This window comes from Bos indicus x Bos taurus, chromosome 14, assembly GCF_003369695.1.
Source record: "Bos indicus x Bos taurus breed Angus x Brahman F1 hybrid chromosome 14, Bos_hybrid_MaternalHap_v2.0, whole genome shotgun sequence".
NCBI classification, from domain to species: domain Eukaryota; kingdom Metazoa; phylum Chordata; class Mammalia; order Artiodactyla; family Bovidae; genus Bos; species Bos indicus x Bos taurus.
Window position 1 is genome coordinate 77,200,537 of NC_040089.1, and position 15,708 is coordinate 77,216,244.

The 15,708-nt window shown below is 40.3% G+C and overlaps 1 long non-coding RNA gene across 1 annotated transcript; it reads left to right on the forward strand.

The window, feature by feature from the left end:
- The first annotated feature begins 8,909 nt into the window (after window positions 1-8,909).
- Window positions 8,910-14,285, forward strand: LOC113904450. Its single transcript, XR_003514517.1, has 2 exons — window positions 8,910-9,268; window positions 12,455-14,285. It is a non-coding gene; the product is annotated as an uncharacterized LOC113904450 (long non-coding RNA).
- The last annotated feature ends 1,423 nt before the right edge of the window (window positions 14,286-15,708 follow it).

Sequence of the window (15,708 nt, forward strand, 5' to 3'; positions counted from 1 at the left end):
TCAATCTTTCCCAGCATCAGGGTCTTCTCAAAGGAGTCAGTTCTTTGCATCAGGTGGCCTAAGTATTGGAGTTTCAGCTTCAGCATCAGTCCTTCCAATGAATATTCAGGAATGATCTCCTTTAGGATGGACTGGGTGGATCTCCTTGCAGTCCAAGGGACTCTCAAGAGTCTTCTCCAACACCACAGTTCAGAAGCATCAATTTTTCAGCGCTCAGCTTTCATCATGACTTTTAAAGTCAGTTAATGGCAGGTAACTCAGATATGTTCCATTCCAAGACTGTTTGGGTTGAGAGGATCCCAGGGATCGTACCCAGGTCTCCCGCATTGCAGGAGGATGTTTTACCAAGTGAGCTATCAGCAAAGCCCCCAGGACTGTTTACACGTTCATTCAAATTGAGTCTCCCTCTGGGTTAGATGAGTACTTGCCTTGCTCCTGCAGAAACCAACATTCTGGACTCAATGAGTTCTCTCTCAATTGATTTTCAGAAAGTTTGCTATGAAAGAATTGCCTGCCCTGGCCCTGGCCTGAGACTATGTGTAACACTTGCTTACATTCATCTGCCCAAGTGAGGATTAAAGCTGGAATCTGAAATTCCTATCACAGTTCAAAATGTTGGTTTTCCCCAGAAGCAGACCTTAGAGGCATGGTCTTGGAAAGACTGCACAAATTAAGCAGAGGACTGGGAACGGTGACTGCCAGGAGGAAAGTCAAAGATCTTCTCCAGGGGTCTAAAGTTTTATTCCAACAATTGCCTGGACATGAGGGTAGAGTTGACTGAAAACTAGAATAAAATATTTTTCCCACTTATTCTTCCTTTATAAGTGCCTCTACCTTCAAGCCCTTTATAGACTGGCCATAAGAACAACAAATATCAAACAAATGAATACTGATTTTCACCCAGCCCATGTTAGAATATAATTTAAGAGAACCAAAAATTGTCCAGTTATATTATGACAGAAGTGAAATAAATGGATTTTTGATCTCTGCTGAGACACAGTTATAAATAACAGCTCTATTTAGATATAATTCATGTAACATAAAATTCACTCTTGAAAAGTATACCACTCAGTGGGTTTTTGTATATTCAAATGTTTTTGTCACTATCAACATTATCTAGTTTTAGAACATTTTTACTAGCCCTGAGGAAAACCCTGTGAACGTGAAAGTGTTGGTCACTAATTGGTGTTCAGCTCGCTGTGTGTGTGTGTGTGTGTGTATGCTAAGTTTCTTCGGTCATGTCCAACTCTTTGAGACCCCATGGACTGTAGCCTACCAGACTCCTTTATCCATGGGATTCTCCAGGCAAGGATACTGGAGTGGGTTGCCATTTCCTTCTCCAGGGGATCTTCCTGACCCAGGGATCAAACCCAGGTCTCCTGCATCGCAGGCAGAGTCTTCACCATCTGAGCCACCAGGAAAGCTCAAAAAACCCCTATACTCTTGAGCAATTACTCCCCATTCTTCCATCCCCCAAAACCCTGGCAAGCACTTACCTACTTTCTGTCTCTGTAGATTGGCCTCTTCTGGACTTTGCATGTAAATGCAGTCATACAATACATGGATCTTTGGTGATTGGCTTCTCCCACTGAGCATCATGTTTTCAAGGTTCACTTGTACGGTACCTTATTCTCAGTATCATTACCTCATTTCTTTTCATTGCCAAGTTGCTAAACTGAGAAGATCAAGCTCAATAGCCTGAGAAAAACTATTTGTTAGATATTTATCACAGAAAAAAAAAGTCTTTTCACATTAGCCTGATGTGACTTGCTCTAATTCTGACCCAAAGGCCACTCGGTAAGTATAATCCCACTTCTGCCAGAGTCATGGCTGGAGACAGAGTCATGTGCCAACTGAGTAATCTGATGAGAGTTTAACAAAGGGACTCTCCAGAAAGTGCGGGTGAGCTGTGGACGGTCCACGGGGAGGGTAACATCCCAGAGCCAGAAGGAGCAAGGGGCTCTTACCAAGCCTGGGCTTGCAGGGCAAGGAGCCCAAGCAGTGGTGCGATCCCAGAGAGAGAGGGGGCTGCATGGGGGGGACCACCTGGCAGGAGCGGGTGGGAGGAGGAGGGAGTTGTTCTGGAAGTTGACGCGCACGGGGTGGTGGGTGGGGGGGGACCGGGGGGATCTGTTTCGCCACCGCCTGACCGGTCGTGGTCGTGGTACTTCCTGGGATCCGCCTATGCAGAGAGACAGCTCTGCGGGGGAGCAGACTGTGAAGAGTGAGCTGGGGCGGTGAGAGTGTGTGATTCACGCTCCAGTGATGCCTCTAGATCTTCAGGAAACTCAGGAACCCCGAGAGATGCTTGCCCAGAGTGTCTTTTTCACTTTGTCTTTTTCATGGAAACCAGATTCAGGCCGCGCTGAGACAGCAGGTTTGGGTGCAGGAATACAGAGAGAAAATAATATTAGAAATCCACAATTATGGGAGAAGGCTTATTTTATTTCCAAGCCCATGTAGAGCCCCCCAAAATAAAAGGAACTGAGTGATATAAAGTGGGACTTGGGTCAATTTATATCAAGAAAAGAGAACTAATTATTTTTAGATAAAATTATTCATAATAATAAAATTTAACCTTATTATGATCTCCACAAAAGATGTTCCGTGATGCTTCTTTAATGAAACTAAATGTTAATGCATATGTCACTATTTATTATTCAATATCATCAGTTTTTTTCTCCTGCTTAGTTATTCCTGTAGTTTAATATTGTAATAACATTGCCTTATTCTCCATGTCATTGCAAATGAACAGTGCTACAACTATGTTAGAGATTAAGTACACATTTGCTTGCTACTTTGGAAAAGCAACCATTAATTTTATTAGACCCTGTACATTATGATTCCAAGTAACAAACTTTAAAATAACCTTTTGTAACATACCTGTTTTTGAACTGGAAAATACTGGTCTTAACAGCTGAATCAAAGAGGCTTGGCAGAAGAAGAGGGTCAGAGAGAAAGATATGGGGAGACGCAGTAATGAATTTTTTATAGCGGGATAAGAAATTTAGAAAGGCAATAAATCAATGCAAGAATTTTGAGTAGTGCTGCTCAAAAGAGAAACATCGCATTGAAGAAAGGCAGCATGCTAGGTTAGAAAGGTTTTCTCAATGAATTTTGAAGTATATACTTTTCATCAAGACATTGAGACAAACTAGATAAAGGTTATAGAATGTTTACATTCTTGCAACCTACCAAAGTGGGGCCAGCCAAGTTTACAGGTGAAATTAGTCCAATCGGAGAGCGAGTTCAGCTGAATTCATTGTATCTGCACCTTTCTCACTTAGTCAAGTTACTGAGCCCCTCCTACTCTTAATTATTTTATGGTAAGGCTACACCTCCAAGCCTCCAAAAGCCAAAGTGCCTGCAGGGAAGTGTCCTCTCCCCCAGGATCTTAGGCATCTGAACTATGCCAGTTCTTTGCAAATGGTGTAGCATTATATGTAGAAAATCCTAAAGCCATCAAACAAAAATCTGTTAGAACTAATAAGTGAATTCAGAAATGCTCCAGAACACAAAATCAATATACAAAAATCAACTGTATTTCTCTACATTAACAACTGACTGTATAGAAAAAAAAAAAGAAAACAATCTTATTCACAATAGCATCAAAAAAGGGGGAAACTCTTATAGACAGAAAACTATGAAACACTGATGAAAGATTAAAGAAAAAACTTAAAGAAAGGAAAAAAATAAATTAAAGAAAAAACAAATAAATGGAAAGACATTTTGTATTTGTTTATTAAAAGACTTGTGTGTATGTGTTAACTGCTGAGTCACGTCTGACTCTTTGTGACCCCATGGACTATAGCCCACTAGGCTCCTCTGTCCATTGAATTCTCCAGGCAAGAATAATGGTGTGTGTAGCCTTTCCCTTCTCCAGGGGATCTTCGCGACTCAGGGATTGAATCCTTGTCTCCTGCATTGCAGGCAAACTTTACCATCTGAGCCACCAGGGATGCCCATTAGATGACTTAATCTTGTTAAAATGTTTTTATAGTCCAAACCAATCTACTAATTCAATAGTAGCCCCAATAAAATCCCAAAGGTGCTTTTTTTAAAACAGAAATAGGAAAAAAAAAAAAAACAGCCCTAAAATTCATATGGAATAACAAAAACTTCAGAATAGCCAAAGTGACTTGAGAAAGAACAAAACTGAAGACATCACACTTTCAGATTTCAAAATACATTGCAAAGTCATAATAACTATAACAATATGGTATTGGCATAAACATATATAGACCAATGAAACAAAACAGAAAAGCCAGAATTAAGCCCACATAAAATAAACTCCAAATGAATTAAAGACCTAAACATAAGACCTGAAATATACAACTAGTAGTTGTGTATTTCAACTACTAGATTACTACTAGCAGTAATCTAGATTACTACTAGAAGTATACAACTTCTAGTAGTATACTTCTAGTAGTAATATATACTAGAAGTTGTATACTTCTAGTAGTAATATATACTAGAAGTTATATACTTCTAGTAGTAATATATACTAGAAGTTGTATACTTCTAGTAGTAATATATACTAGAAGTTGTATACTTCTAGTAGTAATCTACTAGAAGAAAACATTGGGTTGGGAAGGACTTCTTTGTTGTGACACCGAAAGCACAGACAACGAAAGACAGAGTAAACAAGTGAGATGAGATCGAATTTAAAAACTTCTGTTCAGCAAAGGCAACAAGCAACAGGAAAAAACAGGGCAGCCAAAGGAGTGTAATGATAAGGGGTTAATTTCCAAAATATATAAGAACCTCCTGCAACTCAGTAGCAAAAATCAGATAACCCAATTTTAAGAAATGGACAAAGGACTTGAAACAACATTCCTCCAAGGAAGATATACAAATGGCCAACAGGTATGAACATAACCAATCATCAGGGAAATGCCAATGGAAACCATAGTGCAAGATCATCTCACATCTGTCAGGATGGCTATTTTATCCAAAAAAAAAACAAAAGAGAACAAAAGGCAGCAAGTGTTGAGGAGGACGTGGAGAAATTGGAATCCTTCTACACTGTTGGTGGAAATGTAAGACGGTGAAGTTGCTATGGAAAACAATATGATGTGTACACAACAAGTTAAAAATAGAACTATCACAGGATCTAGCAAGCCTACTTCTGGGTATATAGCTAAAATAATTGAAATCAGAATTTCAAAAGATATCTATACTTCTGTGTTTTTTGCAACACTATTCAGTAGCTGAGTTACAGAAATAAATCAAATGCCCATTGACAGATAAGCAGATAAAGAAATTGTGCCATACACATATTCTACAATGGAATATTATTCAGCATTTAAAAAGAAGGAAAGCATGCCACTTGCAACATCATGAACAAACTTAGAAGACTTTATGCTAAGTGAAATATGCCAGTCATTGAACAAATACTGCATGGTTCTACTTATACGAGGTGCCTCAGTTAGACAAACTCATAAAAGTAGAGAATATAATAGTGGTAACTGGGGGAGGGGGTGATATCCTTATTTTAGTTAAGCTATTAATACAACACACAATGGCCTTGTAATCTATTTTTTTAACTATAACTGGAGAAGGAAATGGCAACCCACTCTAGTATTCTTGCCTGGAGAATCCCAAGGACAGAGGAGCCTGGTGGGCTACAATCCATGGGGTCGCAAAGAGTCAGACACGACTGATGCGACTTAGTGTGCATGAATATTGTCAGTTTGAACCGTTTTATGCATGAGACATGCAGATCAATTACAACCAAAACACATTCACGAATACAACTATAATAACACAAAGCACCATGAGATATTCTTCAGTATCTTTAGAGACATTAATCAATCCTCAAAACTATTTTTTCTTGTCTGCATTATATCCCAAGCATTCCAGGCCAGGGAATAAATTATACTTTATATAACCCCCTTCAAAAATGAATTGCAATAACAGAGCCAAAGGCAAGTCAGAGTTGCCCGCTGTGACTAAAATCCAATTCTACACAGAGAAAAAGAAAGCAGCTAAGTCAAGATTACCCACTGCAGACATCTATAATTCAGTTTTGCTATCCTAAGAATTTATCTCACTCACTGATGCTCTGGCTACTTTTGAAAAGAAGAATTACTTATTAAACAATTTCTAGAAAGCTGCTTGTCAGCTCTTTCTTCCCACCCTAAGAGCAATGGTGCAAATGAATGAAGTCACAGAATAAGATGCAATTAAAATTTCAGTTGATTTTCAGTTATTGACTATTTCAGCTAATTTAGGAATTTAGGATTCGTTTCCCCAACTAACTTTAATTTTCTACAAAAGAGAGAGGATAAATGTTTTAAACTTTTTGATTATTTATAACATGCATTGTAATGTTTTTTACATTACAGCAACTATTCAGTTCAGTTCAGTTACTCAGTCACGTCCGATTCTTTGAGACCCCATGAATTGCAGCACGCCAGGCCTCCCTGTCCATCACCAACTCCCGGAGTTCACTCAGACTCACATCCATCGAGTCAGTGATGCCAGCCAGCCATCTCATCCTCTGTCGTCCCCTTCTCCTCCTGCCCCCAATCCCTCCCAGCATCAGAGTCTTTTCCAATGAGTCAGCTCTTCCATGAGGTGGCCAAAGTACTGGAGTTTCAGCTTTAGCATCATTCCTTCCAAAGAAATCCCAGGGCTGATCTCCTTCAGAATGGACTGGTTGGATCTCCTTGCAGTCCAAGGGACTCTCAAGAGTCTTCTCCAACACCACAGTTCAAAAGCATCAATTCTTCGGTGCTCACTAACTATTACCACTGTTTTTCCATGAATAGAGACCCCTCCAATTAATAGGTTTATTGATTTTTCAGAGTTATTCTAGAAAGGATTGATACTTAATTCTGTCAGGGAAAAACGAAGTTCTTAAAATGCTTCAGGAAAGGACAATGGATGGGAAATCCCTGCTGGTCCACTGGTTATGATTCAGTGCTTTCACTTTGGTGGCTTGAGTTCAATCCCTATTCACCGGGCTCCCTGCCCTGAGTGTCATGCCACACAGTCAAGAAGAAAAGGTACAACAGAAATTAGAAGCTAGTATTTAGAACTGACTGTCAATCTGTGAGTATATTTTCAATCATTTAAAAAATGTCCTGACTATAACTCTGGTTGCCTGATATGATGATTTCAAAATTAAATTCCATGTTTATATACTAATAAGAAACCTGAGATATACTTGAGGAACCAAATTAAAATCTTTCTACTGTTATCAAAGTAATCAAATATTAAATTACAACCCTCCTTGGGTTCTACTCAAGGTAAAGCTGACCTTTCAAACCAAAGGATTTCTTTGCATGAATCATTTGTGCAACTCTTTCTGATCAATGTTAATGACAAATGAAAATTGTAACAAGTATTATAATCACAGCTAATATGTGTGCCATTTAGAATTTCTTTTTTTGTTGTAAGTCACTGACACCCCTTCACAAACAGGCTTAAATAGTAACAAGAAGTTGATTGATTCACTGGGTCCTCAGTGCAAGTGGCTTCAACATTTCCATTCCATTTTCCTGTTCTCCTTCAGCTGTGCTCTCCACTAGATTGCCTCCTCAGTTCAGTTCAGTCACTCAGTCGTATCAGACCCTTTGTGATCCCATGGACTGCAGCACGCCAGGCCTCCCTGTTCATCATCAATTCCCAGAACTTGCTCAAACTCATGTCCATGAGTCAGTGATGCCATCCAACCATCTCATCCTCTGTCCTCCTCTTCTCCTCCGGTCTTCAATCTTTCCTAGCATCAGGGTCTTTTCCAAGGAGTCAATTCTTCTCATCAGGTGGCCAAAATATTGGAGTTTTAGCTTCAGCATCAGTCCTTCCAATGAATATTCAGGAGTGATTTCCTTTAGGATGGACTGGTTGGATCTCCTTGCAGTCCAAGGGACTCTCAACAATCTTCTCCAACACCACAGTTCAAAAGCATCAATTCTTCCGAGCTCAGCCTTCTTTATGGTCCAACTCACATCTATACATGACTACTGGAAAAACCATAGCTTTGACTAGACGGACCTTTGCTAGCAAAGTAAATGTCTCTGCTTTTTAACAATCTGTTTAGGTTGGTTACAGCTTTTCTTCTCAAGGAGGCTCATAAATTCCAGGTGTCACACTGGTACACCAAAATGTCTCAGAAAAGATCGCTGATCTGAGTTACTCTCTCTGCATGAGAGTGCTCAGTCCTGTTCGACTCTGTGCGACCCCATGGACTGTAGACCACCAGGCTCCTCTGTCCATGAAATTGGTTGCCATTTCCTCCTCCAGGGGATCTTTCCAACCCAGGAATCCAACCTGAGTCTCCTGCAGCTCCTACATCGGCAGGCAGATTCTTTATCACTGAGCCACCTGGGAAGGCTCTCTGAAAAGCAAGCAAATTCCTTTTCAACAAACAGTTTTACTGAATTGGTTAGAACCTGGCCACATGCAGAATCAATTCCTGTGGTGAGAAAAATGCCCCGATTGGCTGGTGTCTGAGTGCCTTAGCCAATCACCATGGCCAGAGGACTGCGTGACTGTTCAGGACCAATCGCAGCTCCCCTCCGGACCTAGTAGCGGGGCAAATCTCACCCAGACCGCAGGAGGCCACACCGGATATAAGAGGAACAGATGCTAGCGAGGCTGCTGAGTGAGCTCTTCAGTTACTCAACTTTTTTCAGGCTTTGTTGTTGCTGCTGTTGAACTGTATTCACAGAGAACCAGGGGGCGGGGGGGTGGTGCATAACGTGAAACCCAATCATACTCTACAGCAGTTATAAATAACTGTTGTGGATAAAAACCTAAAACTTATAGTGAGTTCCAACTTCCCATATCTGAAGTTTTACTGAAGACTCAAACGCTGAAATCTGTTTGAATTATAGATCAAAAAATAAACGTGGCTTTTTATAGTATGTTCTCGCTCTGGTTTTTTTTAAATTAACTTATTTTTTATTGAAGGGTAATTGTTTTACAGAATTTTTCTGTTTCGCTGTTTATAAGCAACTTTGCTTTCAAGAGTTTACCGGCCTCTGGCTCTTAGGCTGCCTGTCATTCCAGAAAAGTCAGCAGACTCAAGGGTCCCCGCCTCCTTTGCTGAGCCCCGTGAGCCAGCTGCCTCTCGGCGGTGTCACTGTGCAAGAATCCAAGGGCAAAGCAGCTCAGCGGGCTGGAGGCTTCTCTCTGGGACGGTCAGGTTCGTTGTCACCAGCATGGAGACAGAGAGACCTACTAAAGCAGCAACTGCTCATCTTCCTCGGTCCTGGGAAGTAAGAAACAGATACACTGAAGAAGGCGGCCAAACGAGTCAGTAAGTCCGGCCTCCGAGTCCATGGGGGTTATTTCTGACACTGGAGCAGAGCTGGTTGTACCACTATTACTGAACTGTCCATCTTCTCGTTGTTAGTTGCTCAGTCGTGTCCGACTCTTTGCGACCCCGTGAACCGTAGCCCGTCAGGCTCCTCTGCCCATGGAATTCTCCAGGCAAGAATACTTGAGTGGGTTGCCCTTCTCCAGGGGATCTTCCCCACCTAGGGATCAAACCTTGTTCTCCTGCATTTCAGGCTGAGCCACTGGGGAAGTCCATAACTGTTAGAAAAGACCGTAACAGAATCTATGGATCCAGGAAAGGTATTCTAGTTCCTCTCCTGAGAGAAAAAAAGACTTCTTAACCTAACTAAAATAGTACCTTTAGGAATTTAGGAATATAAGTGGTCATTATCTATTCAGTATAAGTTACTGTTTTAATATGACACAGTTTACAGTGTTTTCTATTTGAACCTATTCATTTTAAAGTTGAGAGTCTAATAAATCATGTTAGCTTCACAGAAGAACATCATACCCCACTAATCAAAATTCTTTAAGTAGCCAAGTGACAAGTCTGTTAGTGCCGAGAGCCAGTCAGAGAAGTAATCTGTCTTGACTTAGGCAAAGCTGTAGACTCTGTCCTACTTGGAAGGCGTTCCTTTTGCATGTACTGCATGCCGGCACAGTGCTTATCACTGGCCACATTTCCAACTTCACTCCCAGCAGTACCGACTGAATGTTGTAAGAGAAGAGGGTGAGGAATGGCAGGAACTAGAAAAATTAGAGAGGGAAGAAGGAAGAAAGAACAGAAGACGAAAGGAAAGACAGGAGAAAAGGAAGAAATATTTGTCTATTGCTGTTCAGTCAGTGCGGTCGGCTGGCTTCTGTCCTGGCCCTGATCTTGTTTAGTGAGCATGGAGGGGAGGGAAAGGAGGGAAGGCAGAGACAAAATGAGGAGAGAACGCTCTGCCCCACAGATCTCCACAGCCTCCCCTCCATCAGTCTCAGGGCCATCCTTCATCCTCACACCAGCCACCCCCACGCCTGTGTTCAGTGGCTCATCTCTAGCACTGCTTCCCTCATCCCAGGGTGCTGGAAGACAACTCTAATGCCTTGATACCATCAGGGATGAAACGGAAGATGCATTCCTGATTCCCTAACATGTGACTCAGACTAAATTGTCTGGTGGCAGTTAGGGTCTTGATTACTACATACGGTAGTTCTACAGAGTTGTTTATGGAGTTCCCTCCCTCGGGCACTGAGGCTCTGCTATTGTCTGTGAATAGTCTAGGCTACTGGAGGTGATGATGAACAAGGTTTTTCTTATAGAGCTTACATAGTAGCAGAGCGCATACGTAATGTACAAAGAAATTAGCAGGAAAGTTTCAGGTGGTAGATTTTTTTTGAGCTAGACAAAGAATGAAAACAGGAAAACAGTATACGTGGCTAATTTATACCAGGTATCAGAGAAGATCTAACAGTTAAGGTTAGTCTACTAGGCAGTTATATCCAGGGCCATTTTCCTGGGTGGTAGAAGGACAAGAAGGAGCCAGCCTTGGTGAAAATCAGAGAGAATAGCATCTAAGTGAGAAAATAGGTCGTGCCAGCATCCTAAGATGACGTACTCAAGGATCTCAAGCAGAGCCGTGTGACCGGAGCACAGAGGGGGAGGGGAGAGCAGTGTGAGATAAGGACCAGAGGAGCAAAGGGGGCCGCGCGAAAGGCACTGTGGGAAACTCCTGGGGTACAGGGATGTCACTGAGTTAGAGAACTCGAGTTCACCAGTGTTTTCAGCATTCATCAGCTGCCAGCCTTATCAGTACATATTGCAAACCCATTACATGTTCAAGAAATCTGTGGACTCTTCTGGGATCCAAGCCGTGATAAGAAAGATTACTTCCATGAGAAAATGTTCTGTGAACTCCAGACAAGATACTAGCACAGTCTCTTCAGACCTGATTGATTTGCAACCTGGGTGGGGACTCTTCCTCTAATATGGCTTCGATATTAGATATTAGATATTCGATATAGTGTCTCAATACTGCATCACTGTTGACCTTTATTCTTGAAGTCAAATTTGGAAAATGGATAATTGCAGACTACTTGAATCTTCTAGGCTTCAAGGAGATTCTGGCTTATCATTTCCGATTTACCACACATATGAAACCTTAGCACTGGAGAGTCGTCTATAGTACCAGGGCTATAATTCTTAAGTCTTGTTTAATTTGTTTTAAAATGTTTTTTGACAAAGAAGGAAAAATTAATTCACACTGTCTTCTCTTCAGTTTTAATTAAGACAACTTCCACTTTGAATTTTTTCATAAAACTTTTTTATTTAAAAAGTAATAGTAATAAATTATCACCAGTTTGAAAACAGCATTAGTAAGCAAAACATGAAATACAATTATATATTATTTGTGAAAATTATTCTCCAAGATTCAATTATTTTGAGACATATATTCCATTTTCTAGGGTAAGAAATCACTCTGGTATATGTCATAGGCCACATCAGGTAATTTGAAACAAGCTGGGATGTAAATATATGTAAATTGTTGTTCTTCAAGAAGTTAATTCCTATCCATGCACAGAAGATTTATTTTTCATTCAAATTATTCAGATAGAAAATGATAATATTTTACCATTATCTTTTGTTGAATTTGAATCCTTATTGTAAATTATTTTCTAGGGGAAGGAATTGGGGGACCATTTTCTTAGATGTTAGAGCAATATAATATAAGCTTACTGTGTGAATTCAATAGACCCACAAATTCAGAGGCCAAATAAATTGACCAAGTAATTTAATACAATTTAATACAATTGTTATAGCACTTTCCAGTTTTGGATATTCATCACATATAATATTTCCATAATGCTTTCAAAAAACTTTATATTATGGAAAAACTTCAAACACATAGAGAAAATAGTATAGACACCATCTAGCTTCAATAATTTTCAGTATTTTGTACATTTTGGTTTATTTTTCCACCCAATTTCTGATAAGAAATTTAAGAGCTGAAAAAATATATATGCAATAAACTCAGTTATTTTGAAGTTAATTGCAAGGTCTCTATCTTTCCTAACACTATTTTTTAAATAATTTTATTATTTTTAATCACAAATATTTGTCTAGATTTCTTAGGATATAGTGAGTGACTCATCTTTTTCTTTTTTTTTTTTTCGCATTTCTCAGTGCTTTTTGGGAATTCAAAAAGAGAGAAGTACTGTTTTGATGTTGCAGCTTTCCTGTTTCAGAACCTTAGTTGTAAGAGGGGAGCTTGGTAAGTGAGCAAAGGAGAATGGCTCAGATGTAAAGAGTCTGCCTGCAATGTGGGAGACCTGGGTTCGATCCTTGGGTCTGGAAGATCCCTTGGAGAAGTGAGTGTCTAGCCACTCCAGTACTCTTGCCTGGGGAATTCCACTCTTGCCTGGGGAATTCCATGGACAGAGGAGCCTGATGGTCTACACTCCATGTGGTCAGGAAGAGTCAGACACGACTGAACGACTCACATCTTCAGTTCCAGTAGCTGTAAGGGACAGAACAGAACTACTTTATTGCTTGATGATACTCAGTGAGTTCCCATGGAATCTATGTTCATAGTCCTCTTGGACTTGTTTCTGCTTCAGTAACAGCCAGTCTTAAACTCTCATCCCTACTTCCTGAAGGTTTCTGTTGTCCCTCCACCCCACATATTCTGTGATGGTCTCTTGCTGCCTCTCCCAAGCCAGCACGTTTCCCACACGACCGCCCTCAGCCTGGGAAGTGTCTCTGAAGCTCAGTGCGGAGCATGTTGCCATTCTCCAGGGGTTCCCCGCGGGCTTCGGGGTGGGGCTGTCTCTGCAGTGTGACTCGGGTGAACACGTGACACCCGACCCCCGCCTACCTCTTTGCCGCCGTGTTGTGTTGAATGCGCTGCATGAACTGGGAAGACTCCCCGAGGTGTCCCTTCAGGGTGAAAACTGGCTCCACGCCCTCAACTTGCTCTTCAGATCATCCACTCTCCCAGGGTCCTGATGCCTCCTCGCTGTGCAGTGCCCCTCCTCTGTTCCCAGGACACCAGCCTGGTTCTGTTGTAAAGCCTGTTGACATCCTCACTTCCCACCTGGACGAAGACGCTCCGAGGCAGGGACCACGCTGTACACATCCCTGCATCCTCTGCCGGTGCTCTGTTGCTCAGCGCATAGTTCGTGCTCAATAAAGGTGTGTGGGAGAAATGACCAAGGGGATGAAGGAAAAATGCACGATTCTGGCTTATTTGTTTGTTTCCCGTAAAATAATTCTGCTCCCTAAAAGGTAATAACTGTTTTTTTTTAATTCATTTAATTTTCTAAATTAAAATTTTATAAATTTTACAAAAGGATATAGTCATCATTTGGAGTGTCATTTACTATAATACAAGTTGTGGTAGAAAGTTCTTTCTAGTCAAAAAAAAAGGTTCTAGAGCTATTTTTTACATATATAGTGATATTCTTAATACCTTATCTACTTTTTAAAATAGATATATTCCAGATCTAAAGTCTTACAAATATTATCACTCATTGTATCAAGTCCACAGCAACAACAGGGCTCCGTGCAGGTTCACTGACACATCGCTGCTGTGAGCGGGACAGAAGCCCAGCCCATGCAAGTTAGTGTGCTTATTAACGACGACCCAGACAGCGCCCACTTCCCTATGAGACGCCTGTGAGAATGGAGAAGAGGAAGCTGAGTCCATTTTCCCTTAAGAAACCGCAAACGTAGCCCAGAAACTGAAAAGCACAGGCTGTTTAGGTTTTGATGGAGTTTATTGATTTGTTGGTGGTACGTTTCAGGTGCCTTTTGCAACTTTAAACCATTTGAATTCTGTTCACTGCCTCACATCCTTTCAGAAACAAAGGGGGCATAAATCTAAAATAAATTAAGGTACAGTTCCATCCGTGTAGAATAGCTACAGAGTGGTCCACACTTATTCACATAATATGTTGGTGTATTTGTTTCATATTTGTGAGATTAAATTGATCAATTTTGTTTCTTATAGCATGAACTCATTGCTTTATTTATAAGACATTTAAACCTTCTTACTCTAAACAGAGAATGTGACTGACTTCTTCATTTAAATAGCTCTGGTCTCAGGAATCCTCTGGTGGTCCCGTGGTTAGGACTCTGCAATTTCAATATTGAGGGCCCAGGTTCAATCCTTAGTCAGAAAACTAAGATCCCACAAGCTGCGTACAAAAAAGAAAAATAAACAAATTAGTAGCTTTGATCTTAATGCAATACATAGTAGAGGAAAGATTTTTTTTTAAATGCCACTTTTTAAAGCTTCTCTTAAATACATTTACAAATAATTCGTCTAAAGTATTATAATTCCGACTACACTTTAGTTTTACTTTCAGACCATTGCTATCATTTTCTTTATTATATTAATGTTTGCTCTACTGCCAAAAATGATGCTTGCGTCTCTCTGATAATATGTACTTTTAATAAAGTTATAGAACAACTTTCAGCTTTAAAGCACTTAAGATTTGATAAAAGTCCTCCAATCTTATTGTAAGAACAATAGTGAAGAGTATATGATTCACACGGAACATCTATTGAAAAGCTACATATTCCAAGTGCTTTCTCACAATATTTCATGTGATCTTTGTAACAGTGTGGTGAGGAACTGAGAATCATGGGGACTGAGTAAATTGCAGTTACACAAACAAAATGGAAAACACCTGTGAAGCCGTCTGACACATGGTAGGCATTCAGTAAATGGTTGCCAAACCAGAAAATACACTGCCTTTTAAGGCGAATTCTGTTTCTTTTCATCACCCTCAAATCCCCCCACACTACATGAGTAAACACGAGGCTTAGCAAGCATTCTGACTCATTTATGCATGTAATTTTGTAAGTAATCTGCTATTTCATCTAAACAGGATTTTAAACTGTCCACCATTTTTAAAAACTCTTTAACACATTTGAAGCCAATCTTCCCAAGTTATATTTATTATTAGCCCAATGCATCTCTTTCCTTTATTGTTTTATTGAGGTGTCTAAGAGAAATTGTTTCAGCCAGGGTAGTTAGAGACTCTGTCAGTCAGTCTAGAAAAGCATCTCCTATGTTTAATCAATGCTTACCTGTCCTAATAGTTAAGTCTGGAATTGCAAATGGTAAATTGCTTTAAAGTCAGTCTTCGTGTCTTACTAATCTTTTCCCCCAAGCTCCTGGCACAGTACCTAATGTATCATAGATCTTCAGTAAATACCAGATAAATGAAACGATGAACAAACAGTTTCCATATTGAATCCACACACTCATTGAACAAGTAATTCCTCCCTCTAATGTTTCTTTGGGTTGGATTCAATATGGCTAGTTAAGACCATGTTCAAACTCTATTACTTGCTTACTGTGGGAATTTGATCTGTTCATATAAGTCATTAAGCCTCAGTGTTCTTCTTTTAAAAATGGCAACAGTGAATTC